The sequence below is a fragment of the Topomyia yanbarensis genome, chromosome 2, assembly GCF_030247195.1.
Source record: "Topomyia yanbarensis strain Yona2022 chromosome 2, ASM3024719v1, whole genome shotgun sequence".
Taxonomy (NCBI): Eukaryota; Metazoa; Arthropoda; class Insecta; order Diptera; family Culicidae; genus Topomyia; species Topomyia yanbarensis.
Genome location: NC_080671.1, coordinates 407383863 through 407402440, shown reverse-complemented (window position 1 = coordinate 407402440; position 18578 = coordinate 407383863). Strand labels below are relative to the sequence as shown.

At 34.5% G+C, this 18578-nt stretch overlaps 1 protein-coding gene across 1 annotated transcript in view; it reads left to right on the top strand.

Annotated features, from left to right (window-relative positions):
• The window catches only part of LOC131685035 (uncharacterized), a 93166-nt gene that overhangs the window by 17486 nt on the left and 57102 nt on the right, over positions 1 to 18578 (top strand). The gene's annotated exons all lie outside the window — the stretch shown is intronic.

Below are 18578 nucleotides of genomic sequence, written 5' to 3'. Positions count from 1 at the left end.
CCCCGTTACGCACTATTCGAGTTTGAATCAGTCTCTCGATTGGTGCGTTCTACCCTGCACGCGTTTGTTTTTGTTGCACAATCGAAGCTGTGCGGTTTCGAATAAACGATTTACCCTATATTATTTACCTGTGTACATACTGTACCGTGACAGTTTATGTAGGCCAACGTTTTGCCCGTGACAAGCGCGCGGTTATAAATTAGGTGATGCATGTGGCTGCGGTGTGTTTTCTGACGGTATGAAGCGGATGCTTCACGCGATTGTGGTATGAGATTGGAACACAAGATATCTTCTGTAAATATTTGAGCAAGAAATGGAACCTGTAAGTATCACTTTTTGTAATATTGAACAAGTGGTTGTTCCCGCTTGGAAGTGTGTAGATACAGCTACATATTCGAAATCGGAACAAATGCGAAACTGAAGCGATAGATTCAAACATTACATTTAAATTTGAAATCGGAATACAATCATACACTTATTACAATATCTATCATTCTTTTGGGTTAATAATGTGAGTCTTTATTTGACAGAATTGTCATGCAACAAATAGTTATCTTTCTGAGGGATAAAATCCCTATATTTCCCAATTTCCAATAACGAGTAAAACGATTGTACTGTTTACTCATGATAATGTATACACAGTTGTTTTCCTTCTTTTTCCCTGGACTGTGCGTTCAAGGTTATCTTAAACACATGGTTGTATGACAATATCTTAGCAGTACACAGCTACGTTTTTGTTTCAAAACTCTACTCGAACATATAATCGAATAATACTGAATTGCTGCTGGCTGTACTTCACGAGAATTAACTGCCTGCTCAGGGCTGATAAGAACAATGTGTCTTTGATATGGATGCGATAACGACCATGTGGAATTCAAAATGCTTGGTTTGTTACACATGTGTTTCATTCAGGTAGAAGGAGACTGTAGCAAGGCTCTTAACAGACAACAGGCATTTGTAAGAAACGTCTTCTAAATGCTAACTACTATTATGTTGATAAATATCTGTTGACATAGTACAAAAAGATTACCTGATATCATTCAATACTGATCTGGGAATGACTCGTTCAGAAACCTGCATCCTATTAACCCTAGATCTGCCCACATTGTTTTGAATGGAAGCGTCTTTCATTGAACAAACTCTAACTTGGTCTTCTTCTTCATCATGTTTGCTAGCTTTCCTCACAGGAAATAGTTCTCTTTTGAAAAAGGATTCAATAATGCATGATGCGCCTCGTCGTTTGACTAGACACCAACACGACTGCCTGGTGGTGAGGGCCAGTGATGTGATTTTAATATGTTGTCTACATGCCCATTGATTTGGGGTTAACCGATTTCCTTTGTTTTTATTATGGGCGTTCCCGAATAGAAATGTACACCCAAGTAACAATTTTAGTTTTATCATAAACATAACGCAGTTATTAAAGCTTTAACAATAAAGCCATTAACAAGACTAGAATGTTCAGAGTACCTCTTCAGGAGTATGTTAAAACCATTACTAGTGCAGGTGGGCCAATTCTATAAACGCGTTTCAGTCTATTTTTATAAATGCCTATTGGTTTTAATGCACCATACCGTACGATGTCCTAGAGATCTGGATAAAACCATTTTTAAAACTCTGGAGCAACCTGAAATGTGTTGTACCCGCCATAAAACAGTTTTATGTGAATATCTAGTAGGTTAAATAAGTTATATCTTTATTCTTTTTCCTCTGCAAAATTGCCGGTTCGATTTATAAAATAACTTGACAAAACTCAATACGTACCAATGTTATAAATATTTATCGAGTGGAAAACTAAAATCGAAAATGAAAAATTATGGATTCAATGCTCCTGTTAACATGCGGATCAATGTTTATGGCGAATATCAATTGGATAGGTCGAAAAAATATAACGCGCCGTTGAATTAATTGAAAATATTAATATAAATAAAATATATAAAAAAATGTATGTTAGTACCATATATCACCCCGAACCCCAAAACACATGGATCAGTTAAAAAATGCTCTGAGCATCTTAAAACATTTTTTCTAGCAATGTTTAGTAAAATAATTTTAGGAATTTCTGCATTTTAATTGTGAAAAAAATGCAATTCAAACATGGTCTCTACGATTTCATTGCATTATGGAACACATAAAGCATTTAAAACCTTTAACTCCGCAAAAGTGCTTTCTAAAGATGATATCACTTTAATACTACCCGTTAAAAACATACCCACAGTCCATTAGGCTCAATAGAAAGCCTATAACTCTGACTGATAGCTAACTAGTTTTATGACAGCACTGTCTCAGAGTAACAGCCATTTTGTGTGAACGATAGTTTGACAGATCGTAACAAACTTAAAAAAAACAGTACTCTCTAGCAAGGTATATTTCACCTAGAATCTTACGGTTGTAGTTTGATAAACGACTGTTTAATATCCCTAAGAATTTGCTATAAATTAAGTGAAATTGCCTACGGTCAAAGATCAGCAATAAACTATATATTTTAAGCGTTTTTTATAATATTTCCAGAGAGTAATCTCCCACTGAAAAATCGATTTATCGGACACTTTCATTTTCAGTTTTGGTAGAAATTTGATTGCATTATTTCCATGAGATGATGTGTAGATTTCGGATTGACTTTAGAAATGTAAGGGGTCGGTACATACTCTTGTTCACTTTCATTGGGCAGCGGACGGCGGAAAATGTTCAATGTTAGGAATTTTGAGCAGATTCGTTTTAACCATCTTTTTAAAACCACCAAATTTATTAATGTCTCAATGTAGCAATTTAAAAGCACTAAAGGTTTTTCATAAAACCATGCAGTTTTTTCTAACGCAAAATAATTATATCGTACACTACTGGCACTGCTTAATAAATACCTTCTTATTGCTGTCTTGTATTGAGGTTTTACTATGATCTCAAAGGCTCTCTTAAAATTTGTTTAGAACCTTGCAGCACAGATAAAATATCAACTTTATTTTTAGGCTGAAGAAAGTACTGAAAACTGCTTCAAAACACCTGGTAAACTTAATCTTATCGGGTATATTCAGCACCCTAATAAAGCCATAAGGTACATGTGCTGCTGTTATAAAACTTAAATAAGATTTAGAGGACTTGAAAATGTTACTTGGGCAGTAACAAAGCCTATTTTTCACTTTATTAGTTAAAATGTAACGAAGGTAAATTTCACATACTGAATCAACATGTTTGTTTTCTATAAATTCGGAAATGATTCCAATAGTTTTACATTTCTTATAAAAGAAATGTATAGAATTCGCTCAAACTTTCAAGATTTTTTCCGAGGCCCGGAGGGCCGAGTCTTATATACCAATCGACTCAGCTCGACGATTTGGGACAATGTCTGTGTGTGTGTGTGTGTCTGTGTGTGTGTGTATGTAACGGACAAATTCTCATTCGTGTTTCTCAGCAATGGCTGAACCGATCTTATCCAAACCAAATTTAAATGAAAGAACTAAAAAACAGTATGAACGCTATTAATTTGTTTTTGATTCTGATGTTTAGTTTCCAAGATATGAATGTTTGAATGTGTAAAAATGGCGTTTTTTGCAGTTTTTTTGAATTATCTGCCGAAATTGACAATACAGATTAACAATTTATATATTTTTAGACAGCTTTAACGAATACCTTTCGAACAAGCTATAGATTGTTGAAATCGGACTATTATCAATAGAGATATTTAACATTAAATGCGGACGAAAGATTTTTATCATTTCCCATTGCCAGAAATATGACCAAAAACATGTAATCTATTATTAACGCCAAAACGGCTTATTCTAGGTCAATAGTATCTTCGGAGAATTTAATGGAGGCAATATGCCCTTTCTTTTGGTATTGTGCTTTTGCTGATTAATCCCCCTATGAGTGAGATATTTTCACAAATTTTCTTGGGAGTGAGTATATCGAAATGATGCCTTCAGCAAATGTGTAGCTCTTACTTTTACGAATAACTTTACTGAATACTTCAAATATCTATTTTGAATACTTTAAAAGTTATGGCTTGTTGTTTGTGGATTACTCTTTGTCGCCTATTTATTGTTCAATATAGTAATAATCCATTGAAATAAGCCAAACATTATTTCAATAAAACGAATTTTGTATTTCATTTTTCTATCTACAACCGCTAGAAATAATCACCGAACACTTCCAAGTTGTCTGGAAGGAACTTGATAACTTATCAGTGCAAAAATGTTCATTTGTACGAACCTTCTGACTGCAATTTTTCTAAGTTATAACCATCGAATCGATCTGAAACATATCGGAAAATGAAAAGCGAAATAAATAACTACAAGCAACGGCGTAGCCACGAGAAGGTTTTGGGGTTTACCACCATACAACACCCCCCCCCCCCTCCACCACACCCAACAAAAAAATTGGATTGAAGTTAAAAATCTATTGATTCTGACTGATTTAATTCAATATTACAATAACAATTATCTGATCCGTAGATTGATAACCTGTTGTTGTAGACATCATGAGGACGTTTGATAAATTGTCGGAATGGGGTCCTGATATGTAACTGATCTATTGGTTTTGATTTCACAGTTGTCCAATTGCATCAATATCAAATTCCTGCCTGAAAACATTCCAATAGAAAATTCCAGAGTTCTGCAATCAATCATAATCCTCAGATTTATTTTCAAATTGAGCTCGTTTTTGTAGAGATGTAATGTAATAAGGGTCTTTATTTAATAGGAAGCGAAGTTAAAATTGATTTAATGAAACATAGAACTGCTCACCAAAAAAAATGCATAACTTTCAACATTTGCTAAAAATGTTTTTGCCTTTCTCATTCACTCTAAAATTCGTCAATCTAATCTCGACCTGGAGGGCCGAGTGTCATATGCCAATCGACTGAGTTCGTCGAGATCGGAAAATGTCTGTGTGTGTGTATGTATGTGTGTCTATGTGTGTATGTGGAAAAAAATGTGACCTCTGTTTCTCAGAGATGGCTGGACCGATTTGCACAAAGTTAGTCTCAAATGAAAGGTACAACCTTCCCATCGGCTGCAATTGAATTTTTTATTGATTGGACTTCCGGTTCCGGGGTTACGAGTTGAAGAGTGCAATCACGCAGCAAATTCCCATATAAACTGAAATGAAAAAATTTCAAAATCAAATTTGCATTTTTGATGCCAAATGAATTTAAAATGCATGAAACATTGAGATGTTTGACAAAAATTGACTTTTTTAGACTTTGGTACATTTTTGCCTTTCTCATATAGAAAGGTTATGCAATCACTCTAAAAATCTTCAATTATACCGGCCCGAGGGGGGGTATGCAGTGAGGGGTTGCTACTTTAAAATTAAAACTAGTTTCAAATTTCTTAACAAGTTGAAAGTTTTCGGCAAGACCTGGACCTCCCGGATCTTTCTCCATGATCCGCCGCTGGTTTCTAGCGATGTTTCAATATCACATAGTATCTCAAGATCGTGGCTGTCGATCGATTGTATGTATGTGCAAATCGTACTGAACATGTAATATTCATTTCCACCATTGTAATGAAGATAACCAGCCATGGAATCGTAGTCTGGACAAATGAGAAAAGCACAATTGCACCACTAGGTGGATTAAAACAGGTTTATATTTTGGGAATGCGTCGAGTTGAGACGAAAACGTAATATGATTAATAACGAGGATAACACTTTCCGAATGTAGAGAGAAATTTATGAAAAATGACGATTTCCATTCGACTCTAGCAGGTTCTGATCAATTTTGATGAGCATTTGATTTTTGTTGTATGACCAATTATATGTATAGGTCAAATGTTTAAAAACAGTAATTTAAGGTCAAGATAGCATCATTTTGAAACCGCCAATTTCGGAGGTTTAGTATCTTCAATGAGTTTTATAAACTTTAAACAGCGCATCATTTGATAAAATAATTTTGACGGTATATCGTCCAAGAAGTATTTATGGTAAATTTTCTCAGGTTAATATTCATGACTACAATAAAGTCTCAACAAATTCGCTAAAGACACGAACCTTGTTACTATTTTCTGGAAAATAATTCTGCATAATTTTAAAACTTTAAAATTTATGGTTTCGGAATTATGCCGTTTGGACAGTAAGATCGATTTTCACCAAACCCCCACCAAACCGAATTTCTGGCTACGCCGCTGACTTCAAGTAAGTAGAAACAAAGTCGTTCTACACTCGAAAGAAACTTCTTCGAATGCTGAATATCTATTATAATACATTGACACCCCAATTTTATCAGCCAAATATGAATTGCCAAATATGATTTTTTTATTGCATCGAACTACAACAATTTTTAGGTAGCTGTCAAGGGGTTATTTTATAGACTTCTTCCAAAATTTGGCGAACCTATTCCAATTCGTATACCAATTAATCGGTATACTTAAGGGTTTATATGTTGCAGATAGAAAAATACTGAAGTTTTCAGCTTTTTTCCTACACAATATTACGAAAGCTTATTAAACAATTTTTCCTAATATGTTTGTGAAAATTATAAACTATTTGAAATATTTTAATAGTTTAATTTTTTATTTAACCGTGATTTTTTAATAAATAGTGACCATCGCTTAACAACGTAGTCTATTTTTCATGGCTTGCGGTGAGCACGATCTCTCGAATTGCTGAACTGAAAATTATGGAATAGAAATTAATTTTTAGTGTTCTTTACAGATTTAACTCGCCGCGCAGATAGCTCTGAATTAGACCCGCTGGTGCCCTAAGACGATTTTGCTAGATTTTCAGAGCACTGTGCACCCAGTGCATTAACGCAAGTGACGGAAGGTTATCGAAAAGTTTCGTGAAAATGAAAATTTCAGTAATGATAATGATTTTCCCAAACGGTTCGTTTTCGAGAGGTTTTTATTTGTTCATTGGCATTAGGATTAGCCATAATAATTCAAATCAAGGATGCTACTGGCAAGTCACCTTTAGAAAAAGTCGATGTCGAAGTAAAATTTGGAACTATGCACGCATGCACTTCAGAGATAGCGTGATATCAGGAGCTGCGATTTCATTTCAACGCTTTTTTGTGAAAAGGGCGATACTCCCAAATGTAAACATAAGGCTTTTTTCATACATGCGAATGATTAATAAATAACCTTTTTAGGAAAATTCTGTTTTCCCACCACAATTTAGATATTTTATTAACAGAGCATTAACAATAATTCGATGGTATGTCTATTTTATGGGCCATTTTTCGCTTTCCCATTGATTTGGTTTGAGATTTCTAGCACTGATGTTGTTCTCTGCTGATTTGAGCGATTCTCTGAGTCCTGCCACTATCCCATGTAGTATGTGTTATCAAAAACATCGCGAAGCATCAAGTTCTAAATGTTCTCAAACGATATAATATCCGAAGAGAGTGATAAGAGTTATAAGAAATGTCCCATCACACTGTTAGGTGGATTAAAAGCGTTTTTTTTAATAATATTCACTAATTGTGCTTGATTTCGGGTATCGTTTTGTTCTGAAATTTACGTCGTTTGGATCAATGTTTTTCAACCGGGGGTGAATTCACCCTAAGGGGTAAGTCAGATTATGAATTATTTCAGGTAAATTTCAACTTGTTATCCTAATATTTAGATAATAGATGAATGCGTTAACAATTGTTTCCCGCTAATTTCGCTTCCTGGACCACTGTGCAATGTTACCCTTTTTTGATGAATGAACTCGGAGAGGTCATCATAGGAATGTGACGCATGAGACCGAAAATAAATAAAACAAAATGAAATAAAGAGAAGAGTTAGTATTATTCTTGAGTATCATTTGAACAACACACATGTAACATGCAATAAAACTACTTGGAATCGTCTAAATGCCAGAAAATGATATATATTTACTATTAATGACAATTGCATTCCGTTAAAAGTTTCTCATGCTATGCTGACCGGGAATGGATGATTGATGTGCGTTGGTAAATTAATCGTACCGTCATTTATGCAATCCGAATGAGTCGAATCGAATGCACGAATTGAACACCGGTAAAAAGTGATCCAAGGAAGGATTACACACTATTCTATCATACAAGCCAGTTCTGCATCCATTCCCTGACCCATATGTCACAAATACTCAGACGAATACATACACATACTTTTATTTTTTTAATGCGCCTGTGCACGTTGACGAGATCGACCGATAAATCGACACACAATGACTCCCACTGCGAGCCGTGCTCATTAAGACACCCGTTAAGCTGTTCAACAATGTCTGCAAACACAGCCCACAGAAAAAGTCAATCCACGGCGATCCGCCAATCGGCCATGCCAGTGTGCACAGGCTCTTAGCTGACTGTTAGTTTGGGCTGGTGCAGAGCATGAAATAACAAAAAACATAAAAAAGGCCCATAAGCCCTCTCGGTCTCCTCGATGCACCTCTATCGAGGCGTAATGCAATAACCATCTTAAAGCAGGTGTCTTCTCAAATATGCTTGAAAATGTTTGCAATACCATCAAACCCGTCAACCTAAGAGAGGGGCACTAACTTTTCAACGAATGTTCTAATTAACACTCCCACCACCATGCCTCAAAAAAAGTCGGTACGGTATTTTCAAATCGCTATATCTCAGCAGTCGCTTGACCAATTTGGACAATTTTGGTATCAATGGATTTTTTGGACTCTTTAGATTATTTTGAGATTTAAATTTGAATTTGATCATTTGATTTAAATTTGAATTTGATCATAATTGATCTTTTTACGACAAAAAAAGTCGGAGCAAGTACTACAAAAAATTGGAAATTTCCAATATTTGTGAAGAACATAAAATCTAGCGCGATGACCTACGCATATTATTATGTTAAATTCTTTGGATTTCATTATATCAAAATGTTCGCATTTATGTGTTAGACGTGTTTTCAGAACATTATTCATAGTTTTAAAATCACTGAACTACAATATCTTCACAAAATCACGTATTCCATAGAACATTTCTTTATTTTCCATTGTAACTTGAAATTTTCACAATAAATATCGCATTTTATGATGCTGAAATATTCTTATTTACGAAACAGACAAGTTTTCAAAACATTGTTTTTAGTTTTAAATTCAATGAACTACAAAATCTTCACAAAATCACGTATTTTACAGAACATATCTTTATTTTCCATTGTAACTTGAAACTTTCACAATGAATATCGCATTTTATAATGCTAAAATATTCTCATGTATTCAGTAGACAAGTTTCGAGAACATTATTCATAGTTTTTAATTCAATGAACCACACAATCTTCACAAAATCACGTATTTTACAGAACATTTACTTATTTTCCATTGTAACAGGAAATTTTTACAATTTTATGATGCTAAAATATTCGCATTTATGAAGTAGACAAGTTTCTAGAACATTGATAATAGTTTTTATTTCAATGAACTACATTATCTTCAGAAAATCGAGTATTTCACAGAACATTTCTTTATTTTTCATTGCAACTTGAAATTTACGCCATGTATATGATGTCAAAATGTTCGAATTTATGTGATGGACAAGTTCCTGGAATATTATTCAGTTCTTTATTCAATTAACTACAATATCTTCACAAATTTGCGTATTATACAGAATTTTCCTTTATTTTTTATTGTAACTTTTAATTTTCACAGGGAATATTGCAAATTCTAATACAAAATGTTCACATTCACGTGTCCTAGAGAACATTTCTTTATTTTCTATTGTAACTTAAAATTTTCACAATGAATATCGCATTTTTAATGCTAAAATATTCTTATTTACGAAACAGACAAGTTTCCAAAACATTGTTTTTAGTTTTAAATTCAATGAACTATACAATCTTCACAAAATCACGTATTTTACAGAACTTTTTTTTTTATCCGTTGTAACTTGAAATTTATTTAATGAATAGCGCAACATTTTTATATCTAAATGTTCGAATTAATGTGATACTCAAGTTTGTGGAACATTGTCCGTATATTTGAATTCAATGAAATACACAATCTGCACAACATCACGTATTTTACAGAACATTTTTTTCATGGGTAGCTTGAAATTTTTACAATGAATAATGCTACGACACCCAAATGTTTGTATATATATGGTAGCCAAGTTTGTAAAACATTGTTGATTGAATTTAATTTAATTTGAACTACAATGTTTTCAAAATAATGAAATGTTCTGTAAAATACGTGATTTTGTGAAGATATTGTAGTTCATTGAATTAAAACCTATGAACAATGTTCTCGAAATTTTTCTGCTTAATACATGAGACTATTTTGGCATTATAAAATGCACTATTCATTGTGAAAATTTAAAGTTACAATGGAAAATAAACAAGTGTTCTGTAAAATAGGTGATTTTGTGAAGATATTCTAGTTCATTGAATTAAAAACTATAAACAATGTTCTCGAAACTTGTCTGCTGAATACATGAGAATATTTTAGCATTAAAAAATGCGATATTCATTTGATAATTTCAAGTTGCACTGAAAAATAAAGAAATGTTCTGTAAAATATGTGATTTTGTGAAGATATTGTAGTTCATTGAATTAAAAACTATAAACAATGTTCTCGAAACTTGTCTATTTCGTAAATGCGAATATTAAAGCACCATAAAATGAGATAATTATTGTGAAAATTTCAAGTTACAATGGAAAATAAAGAAATGTCCTGTAAAATACGTGATTTTGTGAAGATATTGTTGTTCATTGAATTTAAAACTATAAAGAATGTTCCAAAAACTTGTCTATTTCGTAAATCAAAATATTTTAGCATCATAAAATGCGATATTTATTGTGAAAATTTCAAGTTACAATGGAAAATAAAGAAATGTTCTATGGAATACGCGATTTTGTGAAGATACTGTAGTTCAGTGATTTTAAAACTATGAATAATGTTCTGAAAACACGTCTAACACATAAATGCGAACATTTTGATATAACGAAATGCGATATTCATTGTGAAAATTTAAAGTTACAATGGAAAGTAATGAAATGTTCTGTAAAATACGTGATTTTGTGAAGATTTTGTAGTTCATTGAATTAAAACCTATGAACAATGCTCTTGAAAATTGTCACTCGCATATATACGAACATTTTGACAATATAATATATGCATGTCATCGCTATGAAATTTGAATTATTTCCGAAAATTGTCATTTTCTGTATTGTATGCAATTTTGTGAAGATATTGTAGTTCCTTTCATAAGAAATTATGAACAATCTGCTAGAAATTGGTTGCCTACACCAATCCAAAGAATTTAACATAATAATATGCGTAGGTCATTGCGCTAGATTTTAAGTTCTTCACAAATATTGGAAATTTTGTAGTACTTGCTCCGACTTTTTTTGTCGTAAAAAGATCAATAGTGGTCAAATTCAAATTACTAATTCAAAGTAATCTAAAGAGTCCAAAAAATCCATTGATACCAAAATTGTCCAAATTGGTCAAGCGACTGCTGAGATACAGCGATTTAAAAATACCGTACCGAAACTGTAAATAAAACTGGCACGGTTGGAGGAGTGTTAAAACATAACTTGTATTATGTACTACAATCAGAGCTTGGAAAACGAATGAGCTAAAAAAGAACGAAAACTCTTCATTCATTCTTCGCTTCACGAATATGCCACCCATTGAACCATTGACCACTGAGCTGCGGAGTTGACGGCTTTGGTTCACCACCACCGAGGCTGGTGAACCATTACTGTTCTTTAGTGTAGGTATATGAGCATAGCGTAATAGTACTCGTTGCTCATTCTCTCTCCCATTCGAAGAGATGTCAACCGCTGTGCACCATTCGTTCTCCATAGCAAGCTGTACATAAGCACCAAGATTCTCTTTGCTTGCTGGGTGCGAATCGAGGTGCGAACTATAGACTTATCCAGCTGCGTTGGTATTGTGCCGTTTTGACGTTTGAATTGGGAGGAAAACAAATCGATTGCACGGCGAATTGGGAGGAAAGCAAACCGCTTCTGGATTTAAGGGGAGGGCGGTACTATGAAAATGCGAGATATCAGTGTAAGTATTTTAAACGTCAGATATCGCATTGGTGCCGCCCAGCTTCCCCGGAGAACAGAGCACATAAAAAGAAAGTGTTTGTTTTTATTATTTTTATTCGTTTAATTTTGACTGAAACCTATTGAATCTGACGAATGATGAAAATCTGTTTGGTTATACATATTTAAAATTTGGGGAGACATAATTTTAATCGAATGTGTTTGACATCCTTAACATTTGAAGGAGATTAATGTTTGGTGATTGTTTATGACATTAAAGGTTCATGCTTCTTGTTTATTCAATTACTAAACCAGAAACAATTTATCTTATGGAATACAATATATCTTAAAATATTCATAAGCCAGTCGTGTTTCAAGTTCAACTCAGGGAGGTTTTTTAGTATTGCACAGAACTAGGAAAAAATCGCATAAATTTACGTGTTCTGCTCCTGACATATACGAGCATCAAAACTGTTTTAGATTAAATTTTAATTTCGCATGCCGTTGAATATCGTTTTTATTAACCAGTCGACAAATTTTGAATGATAGAATAGTAATGTTGATGGAATAGGAAAAAATATTGTGTGATTTTTTCCATTTAACAAAATTTGAAGCGACCAGAAAATTTTTTCCAGCGAAGCCAACGGTCAAGATTCATTTGTAGGATATTCTGAATAAAACTTTATTCGCCAAGCTCGAAATAATTGCAGCGAACTAATCTGTCCAGATCATTAAAGCACTAAAACGCGATACTAATTTCTTCCCAAAAACTGAAAAGCCTGTCTAATTTTTCTAATCCTGCTCAACTTTAAAAGATGTTCGAAGTAATTTTCTAATTATTCAATATGCCACAATATGCCGGACATTTTAAACACTCCGTTAGTAGGTATTTTTCAATTACAGCCATAAATCTTGCTCATCAAATTTGTGGTTAACATTATATTTGTTACCATTTCACCAGCGAATAACTTATAACTCGATGTTTGAATATCCCTGGCTCCTCAACGCACGATTTCCCTAAACTTATTAAGCATCGTGAATCAAATTAGTGGTACCTGTTGCCTAATGTTCGATCCACATGTCATTGTTTTAACTGACCTAGCGAATTACGCCGATGAATTTTATATTCAGATTCAGCATTCCACAATGAATCTGAATGATTCAACAACTTGTATGTTCGTGAACCATATCTACCAAATAACCAACCAAGCAACAATGGACCACTATTCAGGAGAGGAAAGAATACTGATATACTCTCTCTCTCAATGATACAACTGTTCATCGTTATGATGATACGTGCTTATGCAAGTATGTGTGGCTACATTCGTTCCTGTTTCTGTTTGTTTCATATACATATGAATACACCATTACTCGTTTGGATGTCGACCTAAGACTTCTTTTTTTTTAATTGGATGAATAATTGATATCAGAAAATGAGTTTTCAGTTAATGATGCATTTGTGTTCTTTGAATTGTATTAATATGTATGTATTGTTTAACACTTAAATTTAGAGGCATTTTTTCACAAAGGATTTTTTGATCGAGAAGTCATTTTTATGTGTACCGATTGCAATGGTTACAGTGTTTGTTAGTACATATGTTATAAAAACATTTGCCTACTATCTGCTTTCTACTTCAATGATAAGTGAGATAAAATGGTCTTTCTAAGTTAACTTTTCGAAATTCGTTCAAATTTTGAGTACTTTCTGTTTGGTTTGCGATCAATACACTAAAATATTGTCGTGTTTTACCGACAAAATACTACTATATAGAAAATGTTGCAATTTTTAGCATCTATCAAGTTAAGAAAATAGTTAAACAGATAAGTTTTAGGGCCAACCTAGGGCTACACACCTGTTAAAAAAACTTTTAAGAATTTCTTCAAAGACGCGGAACAACACACTTTTGTTTATATTTTATGTTTTGATCGGGATTATTTTTCAACCCTTTTCTCATTCAAAATTATATCATTTTCAGATTTTTCAGAGCCATTTTACCTTTATTTGGTATATTTAGATCCTTTGTTTCGTCGACTAAACTTTCAACTTTCTCATATTTGCCATATGTAAAAGAATTGCTAGTTTGAACAAGTAAACAAACCCTAAAAACAGGTAACATCTAAAGATCACCCTTACTGGTTCCAAACATTTTCCCGCTGGCTACACAACAGATAGCATGAAATGTTTTTACGGAAAATATAATTTTCTGCTAAAAAAAGAAAATCTTTTGATCGTAATTTTCAACGAACTTAAAGACTAAAACAAATCAAATTCTGATAAAATGGTTCAAAGAATCCATAGAACAATAATAGAATCGTGAATGTAACATTAGTTACATAGGAACCCCGAGCAAAAACATATTTGGAAAAAAATAAATAGAAGGACGTTTCGTTTTACGAATTTCAAAACACCTAATTACCAACGCAAAACTTCGAAGGATTTTATTAACGTAACATATCAGTTCCTCTGACACTGTGTATTCACTAATTTAAACTAGTTTAGATATTTGTACCTACACATTGAAAAACTCCCAAAAAATGATCATATTCAAAAAATATTTTTGAAAAAATGTCCTAGACCCCTCGACACAACATTTCAAAGTTATGCTCAGATGAAAAAGGATCTAAGCTTTCGATTCGTGAGTACGTTGGCGATACTGATTTTTTTTCCAAATATTTTCTACCAGAGACTCTATGGAATGGTCTTTACACCAAAAGGCCATTAGGTCGATGGACACAAGACCGAATGAACCAAAGAGAGTGAAAAAGAGGCACTCTACTCTAAGGTTTAAAACCTCTATAATCGAAATAAAAAAAACTAGAGTGGTTGGAACTAAAAACCAGATTTAAATCAATGATATTCAATAAAGGGTGAATTTCCGATTTTTTTGAAGTTTAGAAAAACAATCCCTAGCATATCTACGACATTTGTTTATCAATGGTACATAATTGTAATCAAACTTATCGCAAACCAAAACCGTTTAGTGTCTTTAAAAATTTGTGTCACTAACGTAATGGAATAAATAAATAACATTGACGCCAAATGTTAGTTCGCCTCATCGTTCCAAGCCACGCGTTGTCCGATATCGCCACCGCTCCGTCGGACTTGAACTAATGCGTAACCCCAATGTTTAAGTAATCCTGACAAACGAGCGGAGCAGAGATTAGCTTGCAGGGGCCACCGGTTTTACCTTAAGGTCATTCACCTCTTCAGGTTAGAAAAATTTCTTATTAAAAAATTCTAACCCTATGTGCGGGGTCGAGACTCGAACCCAAGTGCGCTGCGTACAAAGCAATCGATTTCTCAACTACGCTACGCCCACCTCCGCAAATATGATGTTGTTTAGGCAACCAATTTGTAAGAAGATTTATGAACTACAGGGCGTCTCCATATTAATATCATTAAAAACATAAATATAAAAACTTCGGCGCAAAAAAAATGCGCAGTATGATATATCTATATATGAATGATATATCTATATATCTTGAAACTACACTAAATTTTGAGTCAGATTTATGATAAGTGACCCATGGGAGACCGTCTCAAAAATTGTAAGACGTGTTTAAATAAATAAGTGATATGACATTCAATTTCTCAATTGCTTTTTCTTGAAGTAACGTAAAACGTAAATGATTTCTGCCCAAAAAACTTAAATCTATTGTTTAGCACTTTCATTCTCCTTTCCAAAGAGCTCAAAACTAATCCAATCGGCCCTGTAGTTCTTAAGATATCGCCATTTGATGTTCGAGGGTGCGAAATATGTCGCCTGCTATTACTATACTAAATTAGATTTATACTAACACTCATTAACACAATCATATTCTCTCACATACACTCACAATCTCTCCCATTACAAACGTACAAACATCCCGGTAATTGAGGGAACGTTTAAGCACCTATAAATATACAAACGCAGTCTCAAGTGTTAACTCACCACTCGCGCGATCATGAATCGGCCACGTCCAGATGTCTTCTACCTTCGGTCCTAACAGCCTAGCTTCATACCTCCAGTTGGACCAATCAAAAAATAACACTCATATTCACTAGAAAACACGTTCCATGACGACATGACTGGGAACTCTAGTGATATAGGAGAACTCTCTTTTAGTATCTGACAATTAAGCATCAGATTCAGGATCTGCGCGATCATTCAAAAACACACGCAAATATGCAAATGGTCACACGGTTTTTAAAATCGGATTTAACCATGCGAAGTTACATACCCGCTAGCAGACGCGATAAACACGTTAACATACAAACGCTTTACCTGCATCCATGCAGAACTACCCGCGATCTCACAAACATGAAAACACCCCAGTGATTGAGTGAAAGTTTTAGCTCTTATAAACTCAAAAACAAGGTCTCAAGCACGGACTTACAAACACATGTATTCGCGCGGTCATAAATCGGTCACATCTGAAAGTTCCTTACCGACGGTCCTAGTAGCATAGGTCTATGCATTTAGTTTGACTATAATCGCAAAAATTACGCTCATACCCACTGAACAACATGTTATATGGTGACATGACCTGGAACTTTAGCGATATGGGGAATCTCATTTTCTTCTAGCATTCATCACGTTAACATATAAACGCTTAAGACCTTCACGATCATCCACGCACACCTACGCCCGTGGTCTCGATTGGTGTCTTAGCACTAATAAACTTATACACGCGGTCTCAAGCGCCCATGTTCGCGTCCTTCGGTCTTAGCAGCCCAGGTCCATGCCTCCAGACCAATAAAAAATAACGCTCATATTTACATTCTATGGCGACATGACCGGAAAATTTAGTGATGATTTAGTGATAAGGAAAAACTTACTCTCCTCTAGCATCTGAACTGTACACCGAAATTCAAGTATCAGATCCTCCGTCCGTGCGGGAGTATCAAAGAACACGTGCCAATATGCGAACAGACACACGGTTATTAAATCGAATTTATACACGCGATCGAACACGTTAACGCACAAACGCTCAAGCATTTCGCGATGATACACGCGATCGTGAAGTCCCTACGTTCGCACACATCTGAACCGTACAATATCAAAATTACATGTTACATGGAGAAAGCGGGAGTCAATTTTGGGAAACTTTTTGCGTTGCATAATTTATGAATGGTTCCTATTATTATTTATAAAAATAAGTTTATGCATTTTAAAATAAATAAAATATCTGTTTTTGTTAAAATTATCGACCAAAAAACGTTTTGTTTTCTGCATCTGAAAGGATAGCTGACAATTTTTGAGTTATCAATCATGTTTGCCAACTGGCAGCCAAACTTCCAGGACTGTAAATAAACTGCCAGTCCCGAACAATGTGACTAGGTGAATTATAATAACCTTCTATAGCAAGTGGAAGGCCAATAGAATTATTTTTCTGACCGACTTTCCAGTAGCCCGCCGCGCCGTTCAATAAAGGATGTAGGAAGTTTATCGAATATAAACGAGACAAATCAACACAATTAGGGTTGTGGTACCGGTAATACCGACCCATTTTTGGTACCGCAATACCGGTACTGAACAAAAGCCAGTACCGGTATTTTCGGTACTATACAATTTTTTATGACAAATATGTTAACTCTGTAGCGGGATCTGGTTCAAAATATCGGTCTGCAAGATAACGTTTAATTATATTAATTTTCATTCTAGACAAATCGTTGAGATATCATATTTGTGTGGGAATGAGGTGAGGCCATCATCACATTCTGATAGGTTTCCATTATTCACTTATCTATAAAAGAACGAACAGCGATTTAGTAGCTAACAGTTTTAGACTTGGTGAACCGCTTCAAATGGGGCGATTTTTAATTATTGGTGATATGAAAATTCAGAAAAACTCCATAGTTTACAGGAAAGCAATTAGCCTTGATATGCATTAGAGAATAGTAGGCAAACGACATGAAGGTCGAAGCCAATTTTCAGAAAAGCAAGAGAGGAAATGCGATTAACCTGCTCGGATTTACTGCCATTCTCGCTTTGATTTACTGTTGTTAGTAGGGTTTCATACATTTACCATCTGTTCAAGTCGACAGAAGTCGCACCACTTAGCAGTTATTGATTTCAAAGTGGCCTAGATTTCGAAATAAAACAAGGTGCCCTATACGAAAAATATCTTCTGTGAAATGAGTCTTGCCATTCCGAAGCAATTAAAACAATAAACATGTTTTTTTGATCAGCGCAAATCAATCATCTGAGAATAAGATCATCAGATTGAGCATTCAATTTCAGTTTGAAGCTTTTTTCGAATGTTTTACAAAAATATTCGAGTACCGGTACTGAGGGCTTCAGTACCGTAGTACCGGTTCTCGCCAAAAAGGGTCGGTACTGCGAACCCTAAACACAATTGCAACGTTCGTTTTCATCGCATATTTGAAGAGGAAAAACGATTGATAGTAAGTTAGTACCCCTAATGGAGGAGGCGCTGCGCACAAGCGAATAAGCATTATATAAATAATTGTGACCCAACGTCAATGTCTCAAAACCCCTTCGAGGAATAGATATAAGACAATCATGAATTCAGAGCCCGTTGAGCGGGTCTATGCATTCCATAGTGTTGGAAGTTCTCTCAGTACAGTACTGATAGCGACTCCGCCAAACTGGCACCCCTGTCCTTGAGCCTTCCAATATGGTTCCGCGCGGCACAGGCGCTGATATCAGGTAAAGCGAA